The 26,363-nt window shown below is 53.2% G+C and overlaps 1 long non-coding RNA gene and 1 pseudogene across 1 annotated transcript; one reads left to right on the top strand and one right to left on the bottom strand.

Moving 5' to 3' along the window:
• Positions 1-498: 498 nt before the first annotated feature.
• On the top strand, positions 499-25,806 carry LOC144168890 (uncharacterized). The gene is made up of 3 exons (XR_013322279.1): positions 499-2,868; positions 24,895-24,968; positions 25,336-25,806. It is a non-coding gene; the product is annotated as an uncharacterized LOC144168890 (long non-coding RNA).
• LOC144171207 (5S ribosomal RNA) lies at positions 4,630-4,748 on the bottom strand (annotated as a pseudogene).
• Positions 25,807-26,363: the final 557 nt, after the last annotated feature.

The raw sequence follows: 26,363 nt of genomic DNA, 5'->3' as shown, positions 1-26,363 counted from the left end.
TGTTTCGCTAGGCTGCCCCGTATTTGCATTAGGCGGTGCGCACTTCAATTTTTACATCCTAGCTGCCACGTTATGACGTCGTCAGTGGCAAAAATGTCACCTCGCAAGGGAAAAGCCAGCAGTGTCGGCATCGGTGCAGATGATTAGAAAGTGGTTGTCTTCTCCCCCACTTTGCACATCTGGAATACAGCGCCTTTGGAAAGGGTGGTGGTGGTGGTGCGAAGCTTTGATGTCGGTGGCCAGCGGGGGTAGGCAAGGAAAGTGCAGTTCGTGTGTGGTCGTCTTGAAAGTGCGAACACTTGCTAAGTTCTTCGCAAAAAGGTCAAATAAGGACGCAGCTTGTGACGTAACCACGGCTCGCACTATGCCGCTTTCCGTGGTTATGTTGAATATGGTGGCGCTGCACATGTCTGTGTAAACAGCGGGGGAGAGGGGAAGAGGGAGATAGCCAGAAAATTCGGGGCGGTGCCCTATGTTGCTGGTGAGAGGAGCGCACTTCACATGTAACCGACGGACTTCACACCCCAGGCGGCGCAAAGCTTGCCTTAGCCCTCATGATGCCCTCACCATCCGACGCCGAGCGATTTTCAAAGGCGCGGGGCGTAGCAGCGGAATGAGTTTGACGAGGAATACTCCTCAGCAAGCGGCCGTATTTCGGCCAGCGTAGCGTGATCGACGCGCAATGTTTTCTCGCTTGCATGGCCGACTGCGCGTACACGAAATATTCCAGCCGAGATGCTGTTAGCAATTTCGCTGCAAAATTTTGCCATTTCGATTATGCGCACAGTGATTATGGTGTAAAACAAGGGGGCCTGCGCCTAGCATCCCACGCAGGCTACGTGAAATTGCAATTTGACTTTACCGCCAGTGCGGCAATGGCTACGGCTACAGATAGGGCTAGTTATGTGACTGACTTGTTGGCTTCGTTTTTGTTATCCTCGTGGTTTTGTGATGATTTTGTGGTGCACATGCGGTGCTCAAAACAAAGCGGTGTGGGGGAACTCGTACATTGCAGTTAAATTTGCCTCGTTTCTCTACGCGTTTCCACGTTGACAGCGAGTTTTCCACGTTGTGTAACCGCCCTCGCCTGCAAGCGCCATGCCGTCTCGATCACAGCGCGCTTGAAGATATTTCTAGATTTCTATCACCGGCTGGGCATTAGGCATCAAAACGGCAGGACTCCTACTTGGAAGCGAACAACGACAGGGAGACTGACACCCACGTGTGCATACGAGACCGCAAATGCCCCTGCCGCACCGACAACTACCAGCGATGCTTTTGAGAGACTGCATCTCCCTGCTCTGCGAACATATCGCTCACAGCCCTGCCGTTTTCAACGTCGTTTTCAACTCCCAGGCGAATCCGTCGCCGCTTTTGTAACAGCTTTGATGATGCTGGTGAGTGAATGAAACTTCATTACGCTACCTCCTGTGCCGCAAGAAGGGCTGACGGCCTTGCCAAAGCAGCGCCTTCGCTCGCCGTTATGCTCTGCGACCGTTTCGCCCATGCACTCCACGACGCGAACCTCCAGCAACGCTGTGCTTGTGAAAGGACTATTAAAAAACTGTTGTGCGTTCAGCTTCGTTCGGAGCGCGAACACCAAGAAGCATCAGCAGTTGCACTCAAAGACGTGGTCGGAACAATCTCGCAGCTCACTCAAATGATTTCACAGATCGTACGTGGACCACAAACTGCTGCACCTTGCTCATGCCAGGGTCGTCCCAGCAGGCTCTGCGCTACAGACATGGGTGACCTGGAGCCTCTTGGCCTTCAATGAATACCGCAGACGGCAGCGTTTACGGGGGCAGGTGTTTTCCACCGTAGTGCGTCTTGGGGGTCGCACTATGCGCTCGTGGTGCCTGTGTTGCCGCATTGTCGTCAAGAGCAGTGCCCAGTGCCCCGCAATTCTACCCCACACCCAGCCCTACGACAAAAACGCCAGCTGGGATTTGTGAGCACATGGTGAAGCTCTGGGCCAGAGCTGGCAGGCTTCCGTCATGCTAGCCACGGCGTTGAACTGTGTCTCAGCGATAGCCAAGCCAGAAGGCCTCGATTTCATCGAAAACTTTGTAAGGGAAGGCCGAGCAGTAGTCATGGAGCTGGAACACCCCGTTGTGCCCGTGGAAACACTGCGTCGTGAATTTGCCAGGACACTTGAAGGTACAAGTTCTTGATAATCAGTACTGCATTTCCAGTTGGCTGGATGTGGACATCGTGGTGACAGTGACATCAGGATTAGTTATGAAGGAGCTCCAATTTTTCTTTGGGAGTTTCATGAACAGGTTATGTGTGACAACAGAAGTGTCTTTGTGCCCTCAAAACTCCGACTTCCATCAGTGTAGTGGCATTTGTGCTGTTTTTAGTTTAGTCCTGCTAGTAATGGTTACATAGGACAGAGGGTCGGTTTCATATTGTAGGAGTGAGGAAGACACTAAAGTATGTTTGGCACCATATCTGTGTAAACAGCAGTCAGCCGAGCACTTGGACCGATAAGACATCTGCTGAGCTCGTGCAATGTTCAAGCAAACTGAAGCGAGCATTCCTGCCGGGTAGCATTCCATTCCTCTTGAACTTCTGTGTTCCAAATCAGAAGATGTGTCGTGTCCTGCATTGTGGACGGTTGATTCGTCTGCAGAAGATCCGCTTCAAGAGCAGCCTGCTACGTCTGCCTGTGCTTCAGTCAGCATTTCATCTGTAGAAGTTCCACCTTCTGGGAAAGACACAGCCACATCACACAAGTCAGCGTAGCCACATCGCAGAACCCAAGGAAGCTGTTGACGTGGTGTCAGCAGAAAGTGTGACGTGATCGTGGCTGTAGCAGATGGTGACAGCCTGTGACGTTGTGATTCTGTTGATGCCGCATGTGAGGTCAGTGCACTTTCTTTTTCCCATGGTTTCTGCTTTGGGGTCTGTTGGGAGTGAACGGTCTTAGGAACTGATGTGCAAAACTATCCATTCTTGGAATTGTTTGTTGATGTCTTCACCAGTTGATTAGTGGCTCTGTTGAGCTGCAAAGGCTGTTAAAGTGTTTTTTTTTTTTTTTCAAAATGTTTAGGGAGGTGTGTACAGTTGAGATGCATACCGCCGCGAAGAATGGTGAACCACTCATAACCAGTTTAGAGAAACAACTAGTATCGTAATCACAAGCGAATGCTGAGGTTCTACTATCATAGATACTGTCTGGCTGCTTGTACACTCGAAAGCAGCTACGATCCTGGGGTGGGATATCTGTTCACGACCTGGAAAAAAAAATCCCTGAGTCGGTCGTGATGTAACACTGGAAGGCCTCGGAAGCATGGCTTGTAAGTCATTTAATTCATCAGTCATTCAGCAAATCGTCAAACGCATTTCCTTTTATTAATCTGTCAAACTGCCTTAGTCCTTTGTGGAAGTCCACGGCCATTTCTTTTGGAAGCTCCGAAAGTATTGCATCGCCTAGCATTGTCAGGTATGTTGCTTGCAGTTAATCGACCAGATTCAGGGGAAATCCCCAAGGTGGAGTAAGTTTCTGTAAAGGAACGTTTGACATCCACCGAAATGCAGCCATACGGCTACAAAGGAAAGCTATACAGCTTCCTCTAGAACTTCGCAGTTGAAGAAAAATTCGTCCTGGTCCAGGATTCGAACCCGGGACCACTGCTTAACCGGAGCAGTCGCTCTACCAACTGAACTAACCAGGAGGCTAGTCGTTAGTAGCGCGAAAGCGAATTTATCAACAACGCGAAGTGAAGGACAGGTGCTAATCGACCAGATTTAGGGGAAATCCCCTACGTGGAGTAAGTTTCTGTAAAGGAACATTTGACATCCACCTAAATGCAGCCATACGGCTACAAAGGAAAGCTATACAGCTTCCTCTGGAACTTCGCAGTTGAAGAAAAATTCGTCCTGGTCCAGGATTCGAACCCGGGACCACTGCTTAACCGGAGCAGTCGCTCTGCCAACTGAGCTTTCCTTTGTAGCCGTATGGCTGCATTTAGGTGGATGTCAAACGTTCCTTTACAGATGACTTGCAGTGTAGGTCTGCACATGATAGTACAAGTGGCATTGCCCACATGGCTTCCTGCGAAGATAGGCTGGGAACAGCTCTCGGTTTGGCCATATGCTGTTGTTGAAATCAAAGCCTTGCGTGCCTTTTTATACATCACACCAACAACCAGCATCTCTACCATTTCATCTGTTATTCGGCAGGACACACGACCGCCACAACACATCACTCCATATCCTAGGGATCCCGCGACGTCGCACGAAGCCCTCAAGTCGCCGAACATTGCTGCGTGCACTTGGGGAACACTTTTGGAAACGTATGTGGCCTTGAGTCGTGGTCACGCTGGCTAGACGTTCGAGAATGCTTCCGTTTGTCCCAGATTAGCCGCAGGAGCTCTGGAAGTGCGAAATGCCTGCTTTCACGACCCTCGAGGGGCAGATAGAAAGACGAGTCAGTCACGGGTAATCCGCCGCTGCCAACGAAGGGTGGAAAATCGGCTAACTCACCCGCCGTCTGCGGCGAAGCATTATTTTGTGGTCCCTCGGCCACCGCCAGTGGGCAGACGAAACTTCGTGGGGAAAAAAAAATAAAAACAACTGTTTGAACGGAAATTAACACGGAAAGTTTAAAAAAGCAAAAGAGGATGCCATCGGCACTTGGTGTTCCCAGGTGGTCTCCCTCCAAAGTGCTGACCGAGCCCAATGTTGCTTAGCTTCGGTGATCGGACAAGAACCGGCGTATTCAGCATGGTATGGCCGATTTAAAAAAAAAATAACAAGAACTTTATTTACAGAGGTATATACAGGATCACATCAGATGATTGCAGGGTATACATCGTACCAAACAGCAGTTTTACGCATGCAGAAAAAGCCTTTACGCTAGCATGTCGTCAGCATGGTCTGCCGGCAAGTTTGAGCTAGTGGCATCGTAATGCTAGCACAGCCGGAGAGTTCGGGCGGTAGTTACGCTGGCACAAACGTTGTCGAATGGATGATGGTGCCTTTTGTGCACCGCTTGAAGGGAATGGGATGGGAGCGGAGGGATGGGAAGGGGGTTCTGTGCAAGAATAGTTAGTGGGCAGAGGTGAGCAGGAGTGTTCCCCGTTCTAGCCATCAAATTGAGTCCCATCTCCTCTGCTCCTTTACTTTAAATTCTGAAAGGACGCGCGAACCCTGCGCCAGTGCATCACACAGCTCAGAGTCTGAGTCAGGCCTGTCATGGGCGGCCGCTGCCCACTGCGCCTTCTGAACGAAAAGCCTCCACGCCGGCCGAGGGTGTTCAGCGCATTCAACAGCATCCACCCTTGCCCTCCAAAGTGAGTGGAGTCCCATGATGTGGATACAATCTCGGAGGTGTGGGAATTCCGTGTCTGCATTCAAGAACCTTGCTGCCATTGTGTGCCAAAGGAGCATTGCAGCTCGTCTCGGAAATGCGATGCCTTGTTGCACTCCAAGAATACATGCTCGCCCGTCTCCCGCTTTCCGCACAGTGGACAGTTGGCCCCTTCAGGGAGGAAGAAGCCCCGCTCTTCCTGCCTTAGTTGGGAGTATCCTTGTGTGCAGATGGAAGAAGAAATCTTTTGAACTTGTTGGGACGGGGAGCTTCCGCACACGCCGTAGGATGTCACTTTTTAGGCGGCCTAAAGGTGGGGAGCGGTACAAGGGGGTAGATCCACTTCTGTGTTGCAGTGCTGAGTGACCGCAGGATGCTGTTGAAGTGGCGTGAAGCAGTCGTCCTGCTCACTGAAAATAGCACTGCAAGCGATGAATAGCTGATGCCCAGTTTGAGCTTCATAAGAAACAAAAGCAGCTTGTCACAGAGGGGAGGGTCACACGACCGTTCGGCACGAGCAGTCAGAAGGCACAGCAGAAGCGCAAACACATCCATTGAAACTCCACAGAGATCCTTCACTGCCGAAGCACAAGACTTCACGCTGTCGTAGCCTGTGAAGCAGCTGGTCCGGTAATCGGACCCACTGTGCCGGGACACCACACACGGGCTACACTGCACTTCTACTTCACAAACAGCTTTGTGAGAAACCTGCGAACAAGCATCACTCCCATCGGTTGTGGACAAAAATACCGAAAAGGTCTTCTCAAGTAACAGGTTTTCTTCGGTTTGGCAGCCCTTGAAAAGAAAAAGATTACGACAGGTGGTTACTGGTGAGGAAAAAAACAGCAGTGAGTGCTGGATGCACCCTGGCCAGCCATGCAGCCTTAAATTTTTCACAATTGAGGCACCCTGAAAAAAGCAGCGGAGGGTTCAGCTTTTTGTCTGCCAGCACTCACTTTATGTGACAAAGCTTCGTATAGCCACTAATTTTATCTGTACACTCCTTTTTTTCCATGCTGTGTCGGCTACTGCATGTTTACGCTATTACTTCTCATGAACACGTTACCTGGTCATGCTTTTGGCGCGACGCTTCTGCCACGGCGCACAGAAGCTCCAAGTTGTGCATGTCTGGAACAGAGTCCGAATCGCTGCATTCCTCAAGGCATTCCGAATCCACAGCTGCATCGCTGTCTGCATCCGCTTCGCTTTCTCGGAGGTCGCGAGCGGCTGAGTTCCTTTTGTGCCACCTTGGGAACCAAATAGCATCGTCACAGCGAGTTCGCTCTTGTTATGCAGGACGAGGGTCCGTAAAGGCGAGCGCCACATGTTTGTTTGCGATGCTTACCTTTTATACCTTGACACGCTTGCTTTCGAGTGGACTGGGCGCGCTTTGTACGCTGGTGGAAATATCGTGGGGAAGTACCCGGGATGGGAGGAGATTGAACTTTTCTCGCTGCCAACGAAGTGCTTCGAGCATATTCTTGAAGCCTCGTTGGGGGTCCATTCCGAACCGTCACGATCGCTGTAAAGAAAACCCGGTAGCTGTTAACTAATGCGAGCATTATTCGCACCACTGAGGGCCCATTCCCACTTGCGGGCGAAAGCGCCGGGAATTCTGTCGCTTCGTGGCACGGCGATCGTTTTTGTGGTTTGGTCTGGTCGAATTTAAATCGCTGCGACAGAACTCGCGTCGCTTCGTCGCAAGTGTCATGCGATTTGGGCAAGTACGAGTGGCTCACGATTTTCGGGCACGATAAACACCTATCACAATATGCATTTGCCCCCCGCCACGCAATCGCGTGACGGAGGATGCTATTCACTTAGGAACTGGTCGAGACAATAACCAACAAGCGTTCTCCTTACTTCACTCTTCGTACTGCCGCAATCCATTTGGTCCGGCGGTCGTGCTCCCACTTTCGGCCGGGAAACCTGTACAGGCTGACGCCATGCTCTCCTTCTTGGCTGTGGCAGTCCTTCACGCAGCCGTATCGGCGGCTATTGCTACGTTTTTCGGGCTGTCGCACTGGCGAGTTGCCGTTTTCCTTGCCCTGAAGCATGCTGCTGCCGGGAATGGGCCAAACCGATCCCAAACGCTGACAAAAACTGCTCTGAAACAATAGAAAAACACTGCCCGCATGGACGACTGGCCACGACTGGCTTCGTGGCCGACCCAGCGTTGGCGCGACGCGCCGTCAGGTGTCGCGACCTCCGGCGAAAACTTGACTGCACGGAGCCTATAGCTGCTCCTTTGACGCGCTTTTTAAAACGTTCCCACGCAACTGTGTCGACGGTTGAAGCATTAAGTGCTTCGATCTCCCCTCTTATGCGGTCGACGAAGGCAGCGTTGTCAAAGACCATAGCGTTCATCAGCCAACGACTGCCGACCTTTCTTTTGATTTCAGGCTTGATTTTGAGGGAGCATGCTACGAGGCCGTGGTCCGAGAAAGCGACAGGGGTGACAATGTAATCGGTCACTAGTGATAGCACGTCACCCGTCACGTAAACCGGATCTAAGCGAGCTTGTGACGTGCCGCGCCACCTGGTGAAGTGATTGGTCGACCACCCGTGCTGCAGCGCCACATCAGTCAGGTTACCTTCACGGAGGATAGCTTTCAAAATATGGGCCGATGTGTCCACTACATCCCGAATACCCACGCTGTCGCTGGCATTGACAACACAGTTGAAATCGCCTGCTAGGATGAGATGACCCGGAACCACGAGAATGCTTCGATTGGAAGAAAAGAAGTCGGCACGCGCCGCCTGGTCATTCGGCGCATAAACGCACACAAAGCGTGTAAGCTCCCCTCCCACCAGGACGTCAACGATACAAAAACGCCCGTCCTTTGCCAACTCGCAGTCAATTACGGTTAAGAAATCATGCTTCTGGATTAGAATTGTGGTTCCGCCCGCTCGCGTAGGTGTGAGGGTGTAAAAACACCAAAATTGGTGGCCAAAAAAATCAAAAAAATTTTGGGCGTCCTTTTGTGAGGCAATTTTGGTTTCTTGTAGAAAAGCCACGTCTATATTTTTTTCGTTTAGAAGGTCCGCCAGCCAATGTTTCCTTTTCTGTGAGGTTAGGCTCACCACATTTAATGTGGCTAGCGTTACTGCGTTCTGGTGTGTTGTCATGGTGAGAGAGGCGCTTACCGACTGGGCTTTCAACTCCTTCCGCCTGCTGAGCTTCCCCCGAGGTTCGTTGACCCGGTCTTGCTTCCAGTGTCGCTCCGCTCCTTGTCCTCTAGGCAAGTAGATGGAGAGGCTGCCCTGCCTTCTTGCTTTGCGGCAGTCCTCCGCTCCCCCTTGTGCAGTTCTGGATTTCTCGGGAGCGTGTCTTTAGTCGTGGGGCTCTCTCCTTCCTGACCGTCTGGCGTGGCGGCGGCGTGTTTGGCGCGCACATGTCAACACGTCTCAATCCTCCTCTCCAAAGCGGGCGCCCCTTGGCTGGCTGTGGAGTGGGGGGGGGGTGGGCACGACTTGCTGGTGCTCGCCGCTTCCTTTTCTTCCTCTGCAACCAGTTCCTGCGCGGTCCAGGAGAATTTCACTCAAAATCTATCCTCATCTCAAGGCTTCAAACCGCTAACAGCGACACCGTATCGAAATGACAGTGGTGCTGGCTTAGGAAAGGAGGGGATACGTCGTCATTGTTTTCTAGCTGCGCCCGCATCGCCGGCTCAATTGCAGTGTTCCCATTTCTTCCACTTCGAAACGGCTTACTGCGTCTGCATCGGTGGTAAAGTCGGAGACATGGCAAGTGTCCTCATATCACCCTGTTTCCGATCAGCTTCACTTTCAGGAGAGGTGCGGATGGGAAACAATTACTCGTGTAGGCAACAATTTTTTTAGTCTATTTCACCGTGTGTTTGGCACAAAGAAAGATAGGACTTTATTTTGTAGTTGCAATATGTCTTGTAAACCAGATCATTAAAATTCCCATTAAAATATTTTGCTACTTCACCCCTAATTTTCAATTGCCTTCGTCGTGGCCACGATGAAGTAGAAGCTAATTAAAAAATTTAAAGTATGTAGACGTAAGCTTTATTTTTAAACAATCTGTGGCGATAAGGGAAAAGACACCCTTCATTTGCTTTAATTTAAGCTGACCGGAGGAGGAGGTAACCACTGATTTTTATATACGCTGTTAGTCATGCATTGAAACAGTTGTCATCATAAAACCACTTTTAAGAGGGACTAAAAAGTATGTTCACCAGCTGCTCTTTAATTTCGTTGACAGTGTCATTGAAGTCCCGTAGTTTGCTGATCTCTTCAAACGGTTTGTGTACAAGCAAGGGCTGTCCATCGGTGTCGGGAGATTGAAATTGGGTCAAGTTGTCATTGAAATGCATCTCCGTGTTGCTCCAGCATCAGTCGAATCACCTGAAGCTGTCTCAGCACTTGCTTCTGAAATTCTAGCAAATGTAATAAAGGCAGTCAATTACGAAATCACTTACAGAAAAAAATGATGGTTTAGAAGGCATTAGAAGGCCCCATTAAAACAACTTTTCAATGAAAAAAAATCCAAGAGCAACAGGAAATGTAGATACCCCTTTCTGGGGTGGCAGGAGCTCTAGCTGTAGAGGCAGTATGTCCTGCAAGAAAGACCAAAACAACTTTTCAACGAAAAAAAATCCAAGAGCAACAGGAAATGTAGATACCCCTTTCTGGGGTGGCAGGAGCTCTAGCTGTAGAGGCAGTATGTCCTGCAAGAAAGACCAAACTATTATAACCCTCAAGCCCTCAGTTGCTGATATAATTGCTTCATACCTGCAACACGAGGTGCACTTGAACGACTGTCATCTGTAGGTTTAGGAGTTCCCTGCCTCGGAGTGGAGAGTTATCCACTGTAGAAATAGAAAATATGTGTAACTTATATATTTGAATCTTACTGCTGTACGAAGAGCATTGTTTTATTTGCGCCATTACATGTCGATCCAAATCTTTCATATTACAATGAATGGAAAAGGTTGAAACAGACCTGAAGTAAGGGACGAGAGAAAGCAGACCGGCCTCTCTGGGTACAGCTGCCGGGCAGATGATGGTTGCTTCTGTCCTCTCTTCTGCGGTGGCGAGTCCGATTCAGAATCAGACTCAAAGCGGTTTGTCCTCCGCACCTTCTGACGTTGATTCAATTCGCCTTCCATGGATGACAAATCCGACGTGAACTGTGAGCGATCAAGTTTTTTCCTTGTGTTTTCGTATTAAGCTGGAAACGTAAAAACAAAAAAAAGCATTTGTGGTAGACTTATGTGCAGCAAAAACCGGCGAAACAAAGTAAAGGGCAGCCCATTATAATAATTGTTTAGTAAATACATCATTTTCTGCATGCATAACACGCTTTCTAGCATCGTGCCTATTTTTATTTTATACATGCTAAGCTTTGATCTGTGACAATATTGTGACGTATGCTCTCAAATTGTAATCTATTATTTCACATTTTTGCATTATTTTTGGTGAGGTTAAAACTAGTTTCACAACACACCAAATTGTCACAGGCAAAGAAAAAAGATTGCGAAAACTTGCATTGCTCCTTGCGCTCAAAGTGCAACACATTACGAACGCACTCGATAACAGAAACGGGAAAGAATAGAGGTTACGCTTGAACTCCCTTTTCCTGCATCGGGGCAAAGCAGGGACCTCTGATGTATTTTTTATCGACCGAAATATTGTACGCATGGCACCACGAAACGATACAGGCCTCCAAAGTGGGCAAGTTTGCTCCTGCCGATAAGAGGGCATCTCGAAAGCAGCTCAATATCCTCAATATCCAAACGGAGTGATCGGGGAAAAGGTGGGTGGTGGGGGGGAGAGGCGTAAGAAAAGGCGGTACAAGCCCAGGCGCGTTCGCATTAAAAATGGGGTCGCACTTGCGTAATTGAGAACATATTACACTGCACACCCGTGAACACAAATGGGAGGTATTGGAAACAGCAATATTTGAGAGAGAGAGAGAAAAGACTTTATAGAAAACATTCGGCGTGCGGGAAGTCCCCGGCCACGCAGGGCGCGTATACTCCCTATCTATAGACTATGGTAATGGTCCATTAGTCTTAGGCCTAGATCTCGAAGATTCGTGCCCTGGCTAGGCTGCTGATACTCGGATCCCTCCGCTCCCATCACTGCCTCTGGCATCTCTGCCGTTGGCGGTCGGGGCGTCGGGTCCCTTTCTCCGCTGCTTCGCCAGGGCTTCTTCGAGCCGCTGGACGGCCATCCGTTGATGCTTGAGTTCACTAGAACACACACACACGCGCACTTCCTCGGGATACGTGTCTCTCGAGCACTGCACATCCCCAGCGCGCACCACACTTTCGCACCCCCCCACATGATGTACTGGAGGGTGGCCGGTTCTCGCTTGCACACACTACACGTACTGTCCTCGTAAAGGTCCGGGCACATGTGCCGGGACAGGGTCGGCGTCAGCACACACTCCACCTGCAGTTGTCGAAGCCTCACCGCCTCCGCTCGAGACAGTTCTTGGTGCGGAGGCGGGAAGGTTCTTCTGGCTTCGCGGTGCCAGGCCAGGATCTCGCCGTAGTCGGTGAGGGGCTCCGCGAAGTCTTGATCTTCCCCGCATGCCCCGAGGTGGCGATCAGCCGCGACCCGGCACTTGGTGAGACCACGGGCCGCAGCGTCCGCCTCCTCGTTGCGGTTCACGATGTTCGGTGTTAGCTCCCTGCCCGCGTGGGCCGGGAACCACTTGAGAGCGATGAGTCTGGGTACGGTCTCCCGAGCAGCCCGCGAGACCTCGGAGGATCTTACTAGCCGCTCGGTGCCCCGCCAGACTATTCCTCGGGCGAAGTTTCTAATCGCCGACTTGGAGTCGCTTAGCACCGTGCGCGTGCCCGGTAGGCTCATGGCCGAGGCGATCGCCATCTCCTCCGCCTGGCCGGCCGTTCGGGCACGCACGGTGCTCGCCGTTAGGAGTTCCCCGGTGGTTGCTCGAACTGCCACCGTCACGAAGGCGCCGCTCCTCCCCGGATACCTCGCGGCATCCACGAAGACTGCACCTTCGTCCTCTCGATGTTGACGAGCGAGCGCTAGCGCGCGCGCCGCCCGTCTGTCGCCGTCCCGTTCTGGATCGGTGTTCTTTGGTAGCGGGTAGACGACTGTTCTTCGGACCACCTCGTCGCCCAGGGGCACGAGACCGTCCTGGTCGTCCGTCGATTCGCTGGGAGGTAGTAGCCCGGCTCTATCTAGCAGTCTTCTGCCCGCTGCCGTGCTGCCCAGGCGGCTCAGCTGCGATGCGCGTTGGGCCTCGCTGATCTCCAAGAGCGTGTTATGTACTCCCAGAGACAGCAAGGCCGACGTCTTGGTTCCTTGTAGGAGCCCGAGGGCCCCCACGTAGGCTTTGCGGATTGCCGCGTCGATTTTCTGTCTTTCCGCGTTGGTCCACCGATGGAAAGCCCCCGCGTATGCCGCATGGCTAATGACGAAAGCCTACAGCAGACGCAGGAGGCTTCCTTCTCTCATGCCTCGCGAGCGAGACGAAATCCGCTTTACGAGACGTGCCGCGATGCCCGTTTTGGTGACGATGTTCTTCACCGCCGTACCATTGGTTTGGGTGCCGTCCACGAACATACCCAGGACTCGGAGCCCCGGCACGTGTGGGATCGGTTCCCCGTCGCCCGTGCGGACGACGATGTGACGAGCCGCTTCTTGGCTTGCGCTCTTCCTGTGCCGTCCTGGCGGTGGTAGGATGAGCAATTGTGATTTTTGCGGCGAGCATCGCAGTCCCGTGCCCGAGAGCGCGGACTCCACGGCATCCACCGCAGCTTGCAGGCCTGCTTCTATGTCGCCGTCGCTGCCACCCGTTGCCCAAATGGTGATATTGTCGGCGTACAGGCAGTGTCGGATTTTGGGATCGAGTGTCTCCAGGTTCCTGGCCACCTCTATCATAACGAGGTTGAACAGGAACGGGGAGATTACTGAGCCTTGTGGAGTCCCCACGCTGCCCAGCTTTCGCTCCTCCAGCTTCGTTCCTCCCACCTCTAGCCGAGCTGTGCGGCGGGAGAGGAAGGCCTTGATGTAGTCGTACGATCTTGTTCCCAGCCCCAGGCGGGATACCTGAGCCAGGATTGCCGAGTGGCGGACGTTGTCGAACGCACTCTGCAAATCTAAGCCCAGGATTGCTCTGTTGTCATTCTTCGGGATCCCGCCCGGGGGTCCAGGATTTCCCGTTGAAGCAAAAGCATGGCATCTTGGGTTCCTAGTTTTGCTCTGAAACCCAGCATGGAGTCCGGGTACATGTTCTGGGACTCCAGGTAGCGGTTCCACCGGGTGTTGAGGACATGTTCTAGCACCTTGCCCATGCAGGACGTGAGCGAGATGGGGCGCAGGCCCTCTATTCCCGGTGGCTTATTTGGCTTTGGAAGCAGGATGGTCTTTGCTGTCTTCCAGGCTTTGGGCAGCTGCCCGCTGTGCCAGCACTTGTTGTAGAAGCGCGTGAGCGACGAGATGGCCGAGTCGCTGAGGTTGCGCAGAGCTTTGTTGGTGATTCTGTCGGGTCCGGCCGCCGAACGACAGTTCAAATTTTGCGTGGCCTGGCGTACCTCCCACTCCTCGATGTCTCGGTCGAGGGTAGGGTTCGGCGGACCCGCGTAGCTCGGGTGATCTTCATGCTGGGTGGAGGGGAGATAGCGCTCGTTCAGGCGCCTGTGCATCTCTTCTTCCCCCAGTTGTCTTGCGGTGGTGTGCAGGATTTGGGCCATGCGCGTGCGTTGGTATTCACAGCTCTTGGTTTCGTCCATGAGCTGCCTCAGGAGCTTCCAAGTGCCGCCACGGTGCAGCCGCCCGTCAGCCTGGCTGCAAAGCGCAAACCATTGCTGTGAGCATAGCTGTCTACTGTAGCGTTCAATTTCTCGTCCGAGCTCTGCCACTCTTTTGCGCAGCTTGCTATTGTGCCGCTGCCTTCTCCAGCGTTGTTGGAGCGAGCGCCGAGCCTCTAACAAGTGGGCTAGGCGTGAGTCCATCTTTTCGTATTCTTCTGGCGCTCCTACTTCGTCTGTGGCGCCTTCTGTGGCTGTCAACACTCTCGCTGTCCAGTCTTCGATATTGTCAATTTCTCCAAGTTCCGCGTCTCGGAATTTGTGCCAATTGACCAGCTTGTGCTTCGTTGTTTTGCCGTAATTCACTCCTTCGTTGGGATGACTTAGTGGCACTTCGATTTCTAAGATAAAGTGGTCGCTGCCCAAGTTGTGTCCCGTGTTCTTCCACCTTACGGCCCCGCCGTCGGGCAGGAGCGCAAAGGCAAGATCCGGGTTCGTGTCTCGGGCAGTCGACGTTCCAATTCTCGACGGATGAGCTGAGTTCGTCAGTAGCGTGAACTCGGCCGCACTTGCGTCTTCTAGATCTCTCCCCTTGGATGTGGTGTGGGTGTATCCGAGTTCTGTGTGTTGGGCGTTGAAGTCGCCGCAGATGATTGCTACCGCGTCTCCTCTTTTCGCCAGATCCTTTTGCGTTTGCATCGTGGCGTTCTTGACTTTTTGGAACAGGGTTCTGAATTTCTGTTTTCCATGCTGTGTGTTGCTGTAGGCGTTGGCAATGTGTATCGTTGTCGACGTCTTCTTCTTGCCGCCTCGAGTCTTACGTCCCTTGGTGGAGATGACTAGCTCGGTGACGCAGAGCTCGATTGCGGTGTCTCTGTTGCCTAAGAATTTGTCGTGTTTTACGTGAGCGATGCCTTTGCGGACAAACGTGCACACTCCCTGCGCCGCACCCTTCCCGCATGTGCGGGCGCTCGGCGGGCAGGCATGCGCACGGTATCCGGGCAGCGTCGGCGTGTCTTCCATGTGTGTTTCCTGTATCGCTATGACGTCTGGTTGTTCCGACGGGTCAAGTGATTTCAGGTGCTGTAGCAGTATTGCTTTGCGGCATCGGAACCCATTTGCATTCCAGTGCCATATGTTCATCGTGCTGTCGCTGTTTCTATCCATTATTGTGGCGACAGTTTCTGCGCGTTGCAGTAACGTTGCACCGCCGGGTCGATGAGTGGTTGCAACTTCTCGGGGCTTAGTAGTTGTTCGATCGCCTGCTTTACTTGCAGTTGTATGGTTTGGGCCAGCTGTTGCTGGATGGTTTGGGTGCATTTAGTCAGGAGTCTTTGTTCGAGAGCCTCGAAGTTCCTGCCCCAGCGGTTCACCGTTGTGGTGAGCTGGTTGATGCGTCTGTTGAGCCCGGCATATCCAAGAGGTTGCCTCTTAGCCTTGTCCGCTCCGTGTGTTGCAGTAAATTTGACGGAAATGTCGTCGTCTTCATCGTCTTCGCATTCGCTGTCTCTGTCGAGCTCCTCTGTAGGTTGCTCTTCTATTCTTCTTGCGGCCGCAATGATGGACGCCCTAGTCTTGGGAGTCGTCGCCTTAGCGGTGAATTGAAAGGTCTTGGGTACGGTGGTGTTGATGCTGCAGCTTGCCGAGGCTTTTGCCTGGGTGCCCTCGTCATCTTCGTCGGCGTCTATCGACATCATGGTGTTGTTGGCTTCGCTCGTTGCTCTGCCTTCCTTGAGTTTCGCTATGGTTCCGCGTTGGTGCGCTATCGTTAGCTGCATTGCAGCCATCTTCGTTTGCTGGTCCTGCATCATCTTTTGCAGTTCCCTCACGGTGGCCTTTAGCTCGCCCACCTCTTTCTTGTATTGCTTCTCGCAACCGTTGCTGGGAATTCTGCCAGACTCCTTATCTCTGCCTGGCGTCGCGTCCGCGTTATCAGGGGTTGTTTTCGTTCCCCGGGACACGGACCTCCTTCTCTGCATCTCCTTCTTTCCCTCCTGTGTGACGTCAATCTTGTTTTGCGATCTTTCGCGCTCTCGTTTCTGCGAAACCGAGCGCTGAGGTCGAGTTGTTTTCGACTCTCCAGTAGTGATGTCAGCCCACGTTGGGCCGTCTGACGTCATCCTACGCCAATTGCGGTTCACCACGTTGCTCCCCTTTCGGCCTGGTTCCAGTTCCGAGAATTCGTCCCTTCGAGAAAGTCTGGTCTTCATGGCGGGTTGCAAGGGCGCGGGCGCCATCTTTGCAGGGGCTTCAGCGTTCTGCTTGGCCCACTGTCTCTTCTTGATTTGGATCGGCGTTTTGAATTTGTTCTTGCAGCTACCCGCGCCGGTAACGTGGGAGCCGGCACACAGCCTGCATTTAGGCTTGCAGTATTCTGCGTGATCTTCGCCTGGATTTCTCCGTCCGCACGCAAAGCACACTTTGACATTTGGGGTAGGGCATACATCCTTCCTATGCCCCACTTGGCCGCAGATTTTGCACACCTCGCGGTGCTGGCAGTACAACGTACACTTTGCAATAAAGCCTCCGTACTTTACGTAGTGCGGGACCTTTTGCCCTTCAAATAATATTACAACCTACGTGGAGTTGCCCAGTCGGTGCGCGGCCATGACCGTTGGATTGTACTTGTTCACGATGCACTTGGTGATCTCCTCATCAGTTTCATCGTGCTCAACACCGCTGATCACGCCACGGGAGGTGTTGTCCGGGGTAGCTTTGTACGCGAAAGTCTCGTACGAGCATTCTCCGATCATTAGTCTTCTGATCGATCCGTACTGGAAAGATCTCTTTTCGCTGGGCGTACTCAGCACTATGATGTTTTGAGCAGCGTTAAGGGCAATTGAGTCCTCCTCTGCTTCCTGATAAGTAATGTTGGCTGCTGCGAGTATCGCTCCACGCAAAACAGTCATCGCAGTCGTGCTTACGACTAGCCCGCCACGAGGCCTAAACACCACGCGGTGCTCGTCCTTCCTGGCAAAGTTTGGCATGCGTGCCGATTTGGCCATATTGGCGTTAACTTTAGCTACAAATTGCGCTTTGGCTGCGCGTTGTCGCTCCTCTTTACTTCTAGAGAGAGAAAAGACTTTATTCACAGGATCCTGCGTGCGGGTAGTTTCCGGCCGCGCAGGGCTCGGACTACCCTTCTAGTGCTCTAGTCTAATAGAGTCCTAAGAACACTGGGCCTAGATCTCGAGGGTTACGTCTGGCCTAGCATCAGATACTTGAGCCCCTTCGGCCCGGTTTGACGGGCCGTTGGTTCCCGTTCTCTTCTGCCTGGCCAGCGCCTCCTCAAGCCGCTGGATCGCCCATTTTTGGCATTGGCAGTCCATAGAGCGAATCCATCGCTCCATCTGTCCGGGTAGGGTCTGCTCGGGGACGAGGTCGGTATCTTCGTCTTCGCTCGTTGCGCCTCTACCACTGACGTGTTCTTCATCGGTAGTTCCGCTGGACGCGTCACTGCTCGGTTGCACTGCACCATCACACCGCACAATATGTCCGAGTGTCGCGAGTTCTTGTTCACAAACACTGCACATAGGGCTTGCGAACATCTCCGGGCAGATGTGGCGCGCCAACGCCGGGGTTAACACGCACTTCACCTGTAAGTGTCTGAGTAACACCGATTCCGCACGAGAGAGATCTCTATGCGGCGCTGGGTAGACTCTTCTGCCCTCCCTGAATCTTCTGAGAACGTCGCCATAGTCGGTCAGGGGTTCGGGCGCGTTTTCGTCGTTGTCTTCCGTACGAGGAGCCACGCTGCCATCCCGGCATCTGATGAGTTCACGGGCGGCTGCGTCTGCTTCTTCGTTGCGGTTGACCGCTGTGATGACTGGCGTCCCACGAGTGGGGAAACACCCGGACGACGGCGCAGAGCAGGTGCTTCGAGAAGAAGAAGATGGTGACCGGGCCAATTTTCCTTAGAGGGTGTGTGCCAGGAGGGGAGTATCATCATCATAGAGGGCTGGCCTGGGAAGCGGAGCGAGCGGCGGAGGTTCCGGAGGGCAGCTGGACCAAATCGACAGGCAGGCGGGCCGAGGCTTTCGTGGCTTTCAAGGTTCCGTTATCGTGGTCGCTCCAGCGGGGTGATGTCCACGGGCCTGTGACGCGGAAGACCGACGTCGCCGCTCGGGAAGTTGTCAGATCGCCGCGACGACCCTGGGAGCCGCAGTTCCGAGGCAAGGCCTAGCGAGCGGAGCCAGCGGCGCGTGACTCAGCGGAACCGCGACTGGTCCGCCGCCTTCCGAAACCTTGCGGTGAGGGCGTCAACGCCGTGGCCACTGAGCGCCATCACTGTGCGACAGAGCCGTGAGCGTGGCATTGTTTTTTTTTCCCCGCTTCTCTCCCGAACTCTAGTGGGTTGGACCTGTTTGTATTTTTTTATTTCGCTTGTGTGCGCGTTCCGTTTCCAATATATTCAGTGTTGTTCAAGACCATGGCGTCAACTTTCTTGTGATCTTCCTCCGCGAGTCACACACCCGTCTGCTTAACCCCAACGTCCTCACAACCGCATTTGGCAGGTCCCCCACATGGGCGGGGAACCATTTCACGGTGATGGTCGGTCCGGTAGGGGAGCCGTCCGAGGTTTGCGAGGCTCTGGCGAGCCCCACGATCCGTTCAGCCTCCCTCCAGATCGTGCTTCTGGCGTAGTTCTTGATCGCTGTTTTGGAGTCACTCAGGATCGTCTTGATGCCGGGAACTCCCATCGCCAGACCTATCGCCGCTTCTTCTGCTTGGCCCGGGGTCTTGGCTCGTACTGTGCCCGCGTTGATCAGCTCACCCGTTGACGCCCGGATGACTGCCGCCGCGAACACTTCTTTCCTCGTTGGGTGTTTGGCCACGTCCACGAACGCAGCATTCTCGTCTCTCTGGAACTGTCTTGCTAGAGCCGCCGCCCTTGCCTTGCGCCGCTCCGGATCCCGTTCTGGGTCGACATTCTTTGGCAGCGGGAACACGATGATGCCTCTCGCCGCCTCGTCCCTTATGGGTACTTGGTCCTCCAGCTCACCGTTCTCAGCCTCCCCGTTTCCGGGTAAGCTGAGCCCGGTCCGAGTCACGATGCTTTTGCCCGTCCTTGTGCTGTTTATGCGGGCTAGTTGCGCTGTTCGTTGAGCTTCGCCTATCTCCGAGAGTGTGTTGTGCACTCCCAGAGCCAGCAAAGCCGACGTTCTCGTGCCTGGTAACAGGCCCAGCGCACTTCTGTATGCTTTTCTGATGGCGGCGTCGATCTTTCCCTCCTCCGTCTTGGTCCAACGGTGGAAGGCTCCCGCGTATGCTGCTTGGCTGACTACGAAGGCTTGCAACAGACGCAGGAGCCCTCTCTCGTTCATGCCTTGATACCTCGTCGACACCCGCTTTACCAGGCGAGTGGCGATTCCGATCTTCGTCACGATGTTCTTCATCGCCGTGGTGTTCGTTTGGACTCCATCCACGTACATCCCCAGGATTCTCAGTCCGGGCACGTGCGGGATCGGCGCCCCATCTCTCGTTCGGACCACGATGTTCTCTGCTGCTGCTTGGTTGGCCGCCTTCCTGAAGCGACCCGGCGGTGGCAGGATCAGGAGTTGTGATTTTTGCGGCGAGAACCGCAGACCCGTGCTCGATAGCGCGGTCTCTACGGCACCCACCGCTTCTTGGAGGTAGGCCTCGATCTCCCCGTCGCTGCCGCCAGTGACCCAAATCGTCACGTCGTCGGCGTACAGGCAGTGCCAGACCCCCGGGCTCAGTGCCTCGAGGCGTTTGGCGACCTCGATCGTTACGATGTTGAAGAGAAACGGTGAGATGACCGAGCCCTGCGGGGTTCCGACACTGCCCAGTCGTCGCTCCTCCAACTTCTTGCCTCCCAGCTCCAGCCGGGCCGTACGGTCCGTCAGGAACGCTCGAACGTAGTTGTACGACCTCTCGCCCAGGCCTAGGCGGGAGATCTGCTCCAGGATTGCAGAATGCTTCACGTTGTCAAAGGCCCCCTGGAGGTCCAGGCCCAGGATGGCCCGGTTGTCCCTGCTGGGTAGCCCTCCTGCGGGATCCAGGACTTCTCGTTGCAGTAGCAGCATGGCGTCCTGGGCGCCCAGACGAGCCCGGAAACCGCCGTGCCGTTCCATGTAGTCGTTCCACCGGGTATTGAGGACTTGCTCCAGCACCTTACTCACGCAGGACGTGAGCGAGATGGGACGCAGGCCCTCTATCCCCGGTGGCTTGTTGGGCTTGGGTAGGAGGATCGTCTTCGACGTCTTCCAAGCCTTCGGTAGAGTGCGGTCCGCCAGCACTCGTTGAAGTATTTCGTTAGTGCCGCAATCGATGAGTCGCTCAGGTTACGGAGCGCCTTGTTGGAGATCTTGTCCGGACCAGCGGCCGAGCGAACGTTGAGGTTCTGCGTCGCTAGCCGGACTTCCCATTCTTCGATGTCTTTATCTAGGTGGGCGTTAGGTTGCCTGCCGTAGTCTCGATGCCGCTCTTTGCTCGTCTCCGGTAGGTACCGGTCGTTGAGCTGCTTGTACATTTCCTCTTCCCCCATGCGGCGAGCCGTAGTGTGGAGAATCTGTGCCATGCGGGTATGCTGGAACTCCCTGCTCTTGGTTTCGTCCATGAGCTGTTTGAGAATCTTCCATGGACCGATGCGGTGGAGTTGACCGTCGATCTGATTGCACAGGGCAAACCACTGCTGGTTGCAGAGCCGCCTGCTGTGTCGCTCGATTTCTTTGCCTAGCTCGGTGATCTTCTTGCGCAACTTTCTGTTATGTCGTTGTCTTCGCCATCTTCGCTGCAGCGATCTTCTGGCGTCAAATAGATGGGCCAGTCGCGAATCCATCGTGCTGATGTCCTCGGTGGCCTCAGCTTCTCTCGTTGCTTTGTCCGTGGCTTCCCTGAGTTTCTCTGACCATTCTTCGACGTTGGTGATTACGCCCGGGTCGAGCTTTCTAAACTCATCCCAGTCTACTATCTTATGTTTCTTGTTCTTGCCCGGGTCGCCGTTGGTGTGGGCTAACGGGATTTCTATCTGCAGAATATGGTGGTCGCTTCCGAGGTTGATCCCGGTGTTTCTCCACCTCGCGGTGCCGCCCTCGGGTAGGAGCGCGAAAGCCAGGTCGGGGTTTGTGTCCCTGTCCGTGGAGGTACCGATTCTGGACGGTTGTGCCGGGTTCGTTAGCAGTGTGAATCCGGTTTCTGCGGCGTCTTCGAGTAGGTCTCTGCCCTTCGCCGTCGTGACTGTATATCCCAGCTCTTCGTGCTGAGCATTGAAGTCCCCGCAAATTAGTGCTATGGCAACCCCCATTTTAGCCATTTCTTTCCCGGCCATTTGTCTGGCGGTTCTGATTTTACTGAAGAGGGCTTTGAACTTTGGCCCGCTGTGTCTCGGATTGCTGTAAATGTTAGCTAGGAGAAGCGACGTGGCCGCTTTCCCCTTTCTGCTTCCCTGCGATCTTCTGCGTCCCATGAAAGCGAGTTCCGTTACGCACATTTCGATTGCGGTGGCCCTGCTACCAAGGAACTGTTGGTGTTTGGTGAACGCTAACCCTTTCCTGATTAGCGTGCACACCCCCTGTGCCGCACCTTTCCCGCATGTTCGGGCTGATGGTGGGCTATCATGCGTTCTATATCCCATGAGTCTTAGGGCCTCTTCCAAGTGCGTCTCTTGGATGGCGATCACATCGGGCCTTTTCTCCGGCTCCAACGCTCTTATGTGCTGCTGTAGGACAGCTTTGCGGCATCTGAAACCGTTTGCGTTCCAGTGCCATACTCTGATCGTATTATTGCTGTCCATCTTGGGGCTTGTGATTACATTGGTGTTGTTGCAGCAGGTTCGCGAACTGCTGCATCATCTGCTTTTGGAGCTGCTCCATTTGTTGAGCTATTTCCTGTTGTATGAGTTGCGAGCATCTTTGGACGATTCTCTGCTCCATTGCCTCTAGGTTCCTGTCCCATTTCTTGTACGTATTCTCGAGTCTCGTAAGCCTGTTACTGAGGCCCGCATAGCCCACGGGTTTCTGCGTTTTCTCCTTCCCCTCGGGCCCGGTTGCCGTTGATAGCGCGTCGTCATCGTACTCCCCCTCCTCGACTTCACTCTCGCTGCCGTCTTCGTCTTCGGATTGCAGTTCGATCCCTCTGGCTGCCACAAAGGCTGCCTCTCTGGATTGAGGTCTGTTTCTAGCTGTTTGCGTTGTTCTTTGGCAGGAGCTGCTCGTTGCTTGCGGCTCCGCTCCCGTTTCCTCGACGGTGCTTTCCGTCGCCATCTTCTCTTCGGTTTCTTGTATCCGCCGATCCTTTCGCACGCCGCCATTTTGGAAGTTTCTGATGATGGCGTCCTGTTTGGCCATGTGCTCGCGTTGTTGCTTGATGGTGAGTTGTAAGGCTGTCACCACCGTCTGCAGGTTTTGGATTTCTTTCTGCCCACTCTTTATCATCGCTTTCATTTCGCGAGTTTCTGCTTTGCATTGTTCCGTGCGGTTGCTCTCGCCGCCGCCTCTCTCTTCGTTCCTGCCTGGCTCCCTGCCCGTTGCCCTGGCAACGCTCTGTGGCTCGGGTTTCGCCGGCGCCGGCCTGGCTGTGACGTCAGACTTGCTTACCGGTTCCCGTCTATTCTTGGAAACCGATCGGCGCCCCGATGCGGACCTTCGGCTCGATTTCGAGCGTTTTCTGTGCTCCTTGCCGGATGTGACGTCTGCCCACGTCAGCCCATCCGGCCTGCTTTTGCTCTTGCTCCTCGCCTTTGCCTGCGACGTATGAGCTTCTCGAACTTTCTGTGCGAGAAAGTCGTCTTTTCTAGAAGGCCTGGCCGCCGGGCGGGAAGCCGGCGCCATCTTGCTCGGCGCCATCTTGCCCGGCGCCATCTTGCCTTCTATAGTTCCGTTTTTCAGTTTTGCCGCTATCCGCTTCTTTATTTGCGGTGGCATCTTAAATTTGTTTTTACAGCTTCCCGCTCCTGTGACGTGGGAGCCGCCGCATAGTTTGCATCTTGGTTTGCAATGGTTTACGTGCTCCTCGTCGGGATTTTTCCACCCGCTAGCGAAGCACACCTTCACGTTGGGTGTCGGGCATACATCTCTCCTATGCCCGATCTGCCCGCACGTGCTGCACACTTCTCGGTGTTGCCTGTATAGCGTGCACTTTGTCACTACGCCGCCATACTTCACATGGTGATGATGATGAAGTGGTTGTTGGGGGGGGAGGGGGGACAGAGGCCGGTAACTGTCTGGCGTTACGCCGACACCTCAACCGGCCGAACGGAAGCAAGGAGGGTGGGAGAGACGAAAGAGTAGGTAAAGTGGGGGGGGATGGAGTAGGGAGAAGGTGAGTGGCAGGTAACATGAGTCGCACACGTAAATTTCGCAGTACAGTGGGGCAGGCGGGGATGACAGGGTGTTACAACAAGGTTGGCGGTTGGTAACGAATACAAAATAAGAACACAGGGGGTCACACCAGAATTAGCTGGTGGCATAGGGAACGGGGTAGAAAAACTGGGGGGCACAACAGAATCGGCAGAAGACATCGGAGACAGAAAACAATAACAGAGGGATACATCAACATTAGCAGGTGACGCCGGAGTAGAATAACATGGGGGGACTCTGCAGAGAATAATACTAAAGAGAATACAGTGTAAAGTGTCAGACATTGGATACTGCGTGGGTTAACAGGGGGCCCCATCGGGAGTTGCGAGTGTAATCAGTATCATATGCAGGAACCGCGAAACAACTGGGGGGGAGACGTAACAGCAGCAGCTGTACGAGCGGCAGATAAAGTCGACGACTGTGCGCTTGGTACGACCGGCGCTGCAGGGGGAGAAAACAATAACAACAAATGGTATGGGAGGAAAAAAAAAGTGATAATAATAATAATACTAGAAAGGACAGTGTAGAGTGTAAGACATTGGTTACTGCGTGGGTTAACAGGGGGCCACATTGGAATTAGCCAGCTGTGCTAGGTACGGCCGACACTGCAGGGGAAGAAAACAGTAGCAACAAATGGTATAAGAATAATAAGAATAAGGAACCTCGTATAGCGGGTTGCAGGGGTACATGATAGTGGCAGCAGGATATCCGCTCTTTCCAGCCCCTATAGGTGGCGCGGCGGTATACCGCAATGGCGGACGAGACGGTGATGGAGCCCCGTCGGAAGCATGCGCGTTTAGCCCAACAGGCCGATTTGAGCCCGGTTGTCTCGCTTAAAACGATTTTTTCGCTCGCGAAAGCGACGCAGAAATGCTTCTCCGAAGGTGAGGCTATATACAATGCTGGTCACATTGTGTGTTGCGGTGTCAGAGAAGCAACGCAAGACGTGATCGGCATCGAAGCACTCTGCCTGCAGTCAAGTGGGTTGAAGAAACCACCCCACCGCGTCAAGGTAGACGTTCACAACGGGACCGGAGCAGTAAAGGTATGTAAACATTGCCGCTACGTTCGTTACATTGTGTGCTTGTTCGTTTTTCGTTATTTTCGCGAATCGCGCAGAGAACGTAGCGGGGACGTGCTGGCGGTCGCTGAGCGTGCTGCCTCTCGGCAAATTTCGCGTAGTAGCAGTGCTTTCAGAAGGTGCTTGTGAGCGAACTCCCGAAGCCAATGCTTAGAAAATAGAAATAGGTTTACGCTACGTGCGACATACGAACGTTCACTAGCGAAATGTGCCTTCGCAGCCTGCTGTGTTTGTAACGCAAACGTCAACGAGCGAGTTTTCCGCGTAGGCTCGTTTGCACGAGCCGCCACCGTTTGCTGAATTGAAACTGCCGTCTCCATTTTTTTCGAAAACCAGTTTTTAAATTTATGCTGACATGTCTGCTAAATTAGTTACCATTTTCTCTAAATCATTACTGTTATTTGCGTCGTTTTTCAGGGAGAATGCTCTTGCAAGGCTGGCCTGTCGGGACGATGCAAGCATTTTTTTGCTGCCCTCACCTACTTGAGCAAGTGAGTGGTTTTTTTTTGTATTGCAATATGTATTTGCAATTTACAGAGCGTATTTTTGAAAAGTTTTCCTTCTAAAGTGTCTCTTAGTTCATTACTATGAATTATGTGTTTAGTTTCGATTGGCAGCAATGCTGCTATGCCAAACCAAATTAAATGGGCTAGGTATGATGGTCAAGCTGCCTGCGAGCTGTTTTTTTCTGACTCCCGTCCCATCTGCATTGTAAAATAATATTTAGAGCAAGCAGTACACAAAATTGTTTTATTTACATGCCGTCATAATGTTTATGGCTCAAAATTAAGTCAACTTGTACCAATTCATATGTTCAGAGTTATTACACTCAGCGTTCTTTGGTTCATGTTTTTTCAGAGTCAGCACCGAACGCCTGGACTCACTTTCGTGCACAGATGTTCAGCAGCAGTGGGGCCGAGTGAGTGTGAACACCTTGTACGAGCCTAGTCCAGTCCATCAATTCTGCCACGTCGAACGCAGGGAAGAGAGCACATTTCCGGAGAACGTTCAAGAAGACATCCGAAAGGAGCTCATAGAGGCAGCGCCGAATTCTGCTCTTGCAAAGCATAAGCAACGACAGAGGAAGACAAGGGAGGCTGCTCCACATGACATCAACGCAGAACGTGTGATGGACACAGTGTTTGCCGCAGAACATGTTAATCCGATTCTAAGGGATTACACAGAGTTTCAGTTTTTTGAGCCAGTTACGCAGGGAATGAGCCTCAAAGTTAAACGATTTTCTTTGTCCATGCTGGACGCCAAGGAGCGGGCATTCTATGAAGAGAAAGTGTGCCTAAGTCACGCACGGGCCAAGCAAATCTGTCTAGACACAGCTAACCAGGATGGCACTCTCTGGCAGAGTGAGAGAAAAAAAAAGAATTACTGGAAGTATTTGCAGGGAGCTGCACACGTTCGAAGAGAAGAACAAACGCACGTGGGCTGCAAAGCTCGATCGCCTGTATTGTCGCAGCACCTTCACAGGGAACGAAGCAACCACTTATGGAAGAGACAATGAACCCGTTGCACTGGAGGAGTATGAAACAGTACACCAGGCAAAGGTCGGCAGGCTAGGGCTGGTAGTTGCGCCAGAAGTTCCGTGGCTTGGCTACAGCCCAGATGGAGTGAGCAGCCAGGGTAACAGGCGCGTGCTAATTGAAGTAAAGTGCCCCGTGCTGGGCAAGGAAGACAGCATAGTGAACCTCGTGCTGAAAAAAAAGGTGCAATTTCTCCATGCCGAGGGAGGAAACATCGTGCTCAGGAAGCAGCACAAATACTATTCCCAAGTGCAGCTGGGCCTGCTCCTTCTCGCAATGGATGTGTGCCACTTTGTTGTCTACTCACCTGTGGGAAGCCTTGTGCTTGAAGTGCCAAGGGACGTGCAGCAC

The sequence above is a fragment of the Haemaphysalis longicornis genome, unplaced genomic scaffold, assembly GCF_048455015.1.
Source record: "Haemaphysalis longicornis isolate Haplotype H1 unplaced genomic scaffold, Haemaphysalis longicornis Haplotype H1 scaffold_2, whole genome shotgun sequence".
Taxonomy (NCBI): Eukaryota; Metazoa; Arthropoda; class Arachnida; order Ixodida; family Ixodidae; genus Haemaphysalis; species Haemaphysalis longicornis.
The sequence above is the reverse complement of the archived record's forward strand: the minus strand, read 5'-3'. Positions and strand labels throughout refer to the sequence as shown.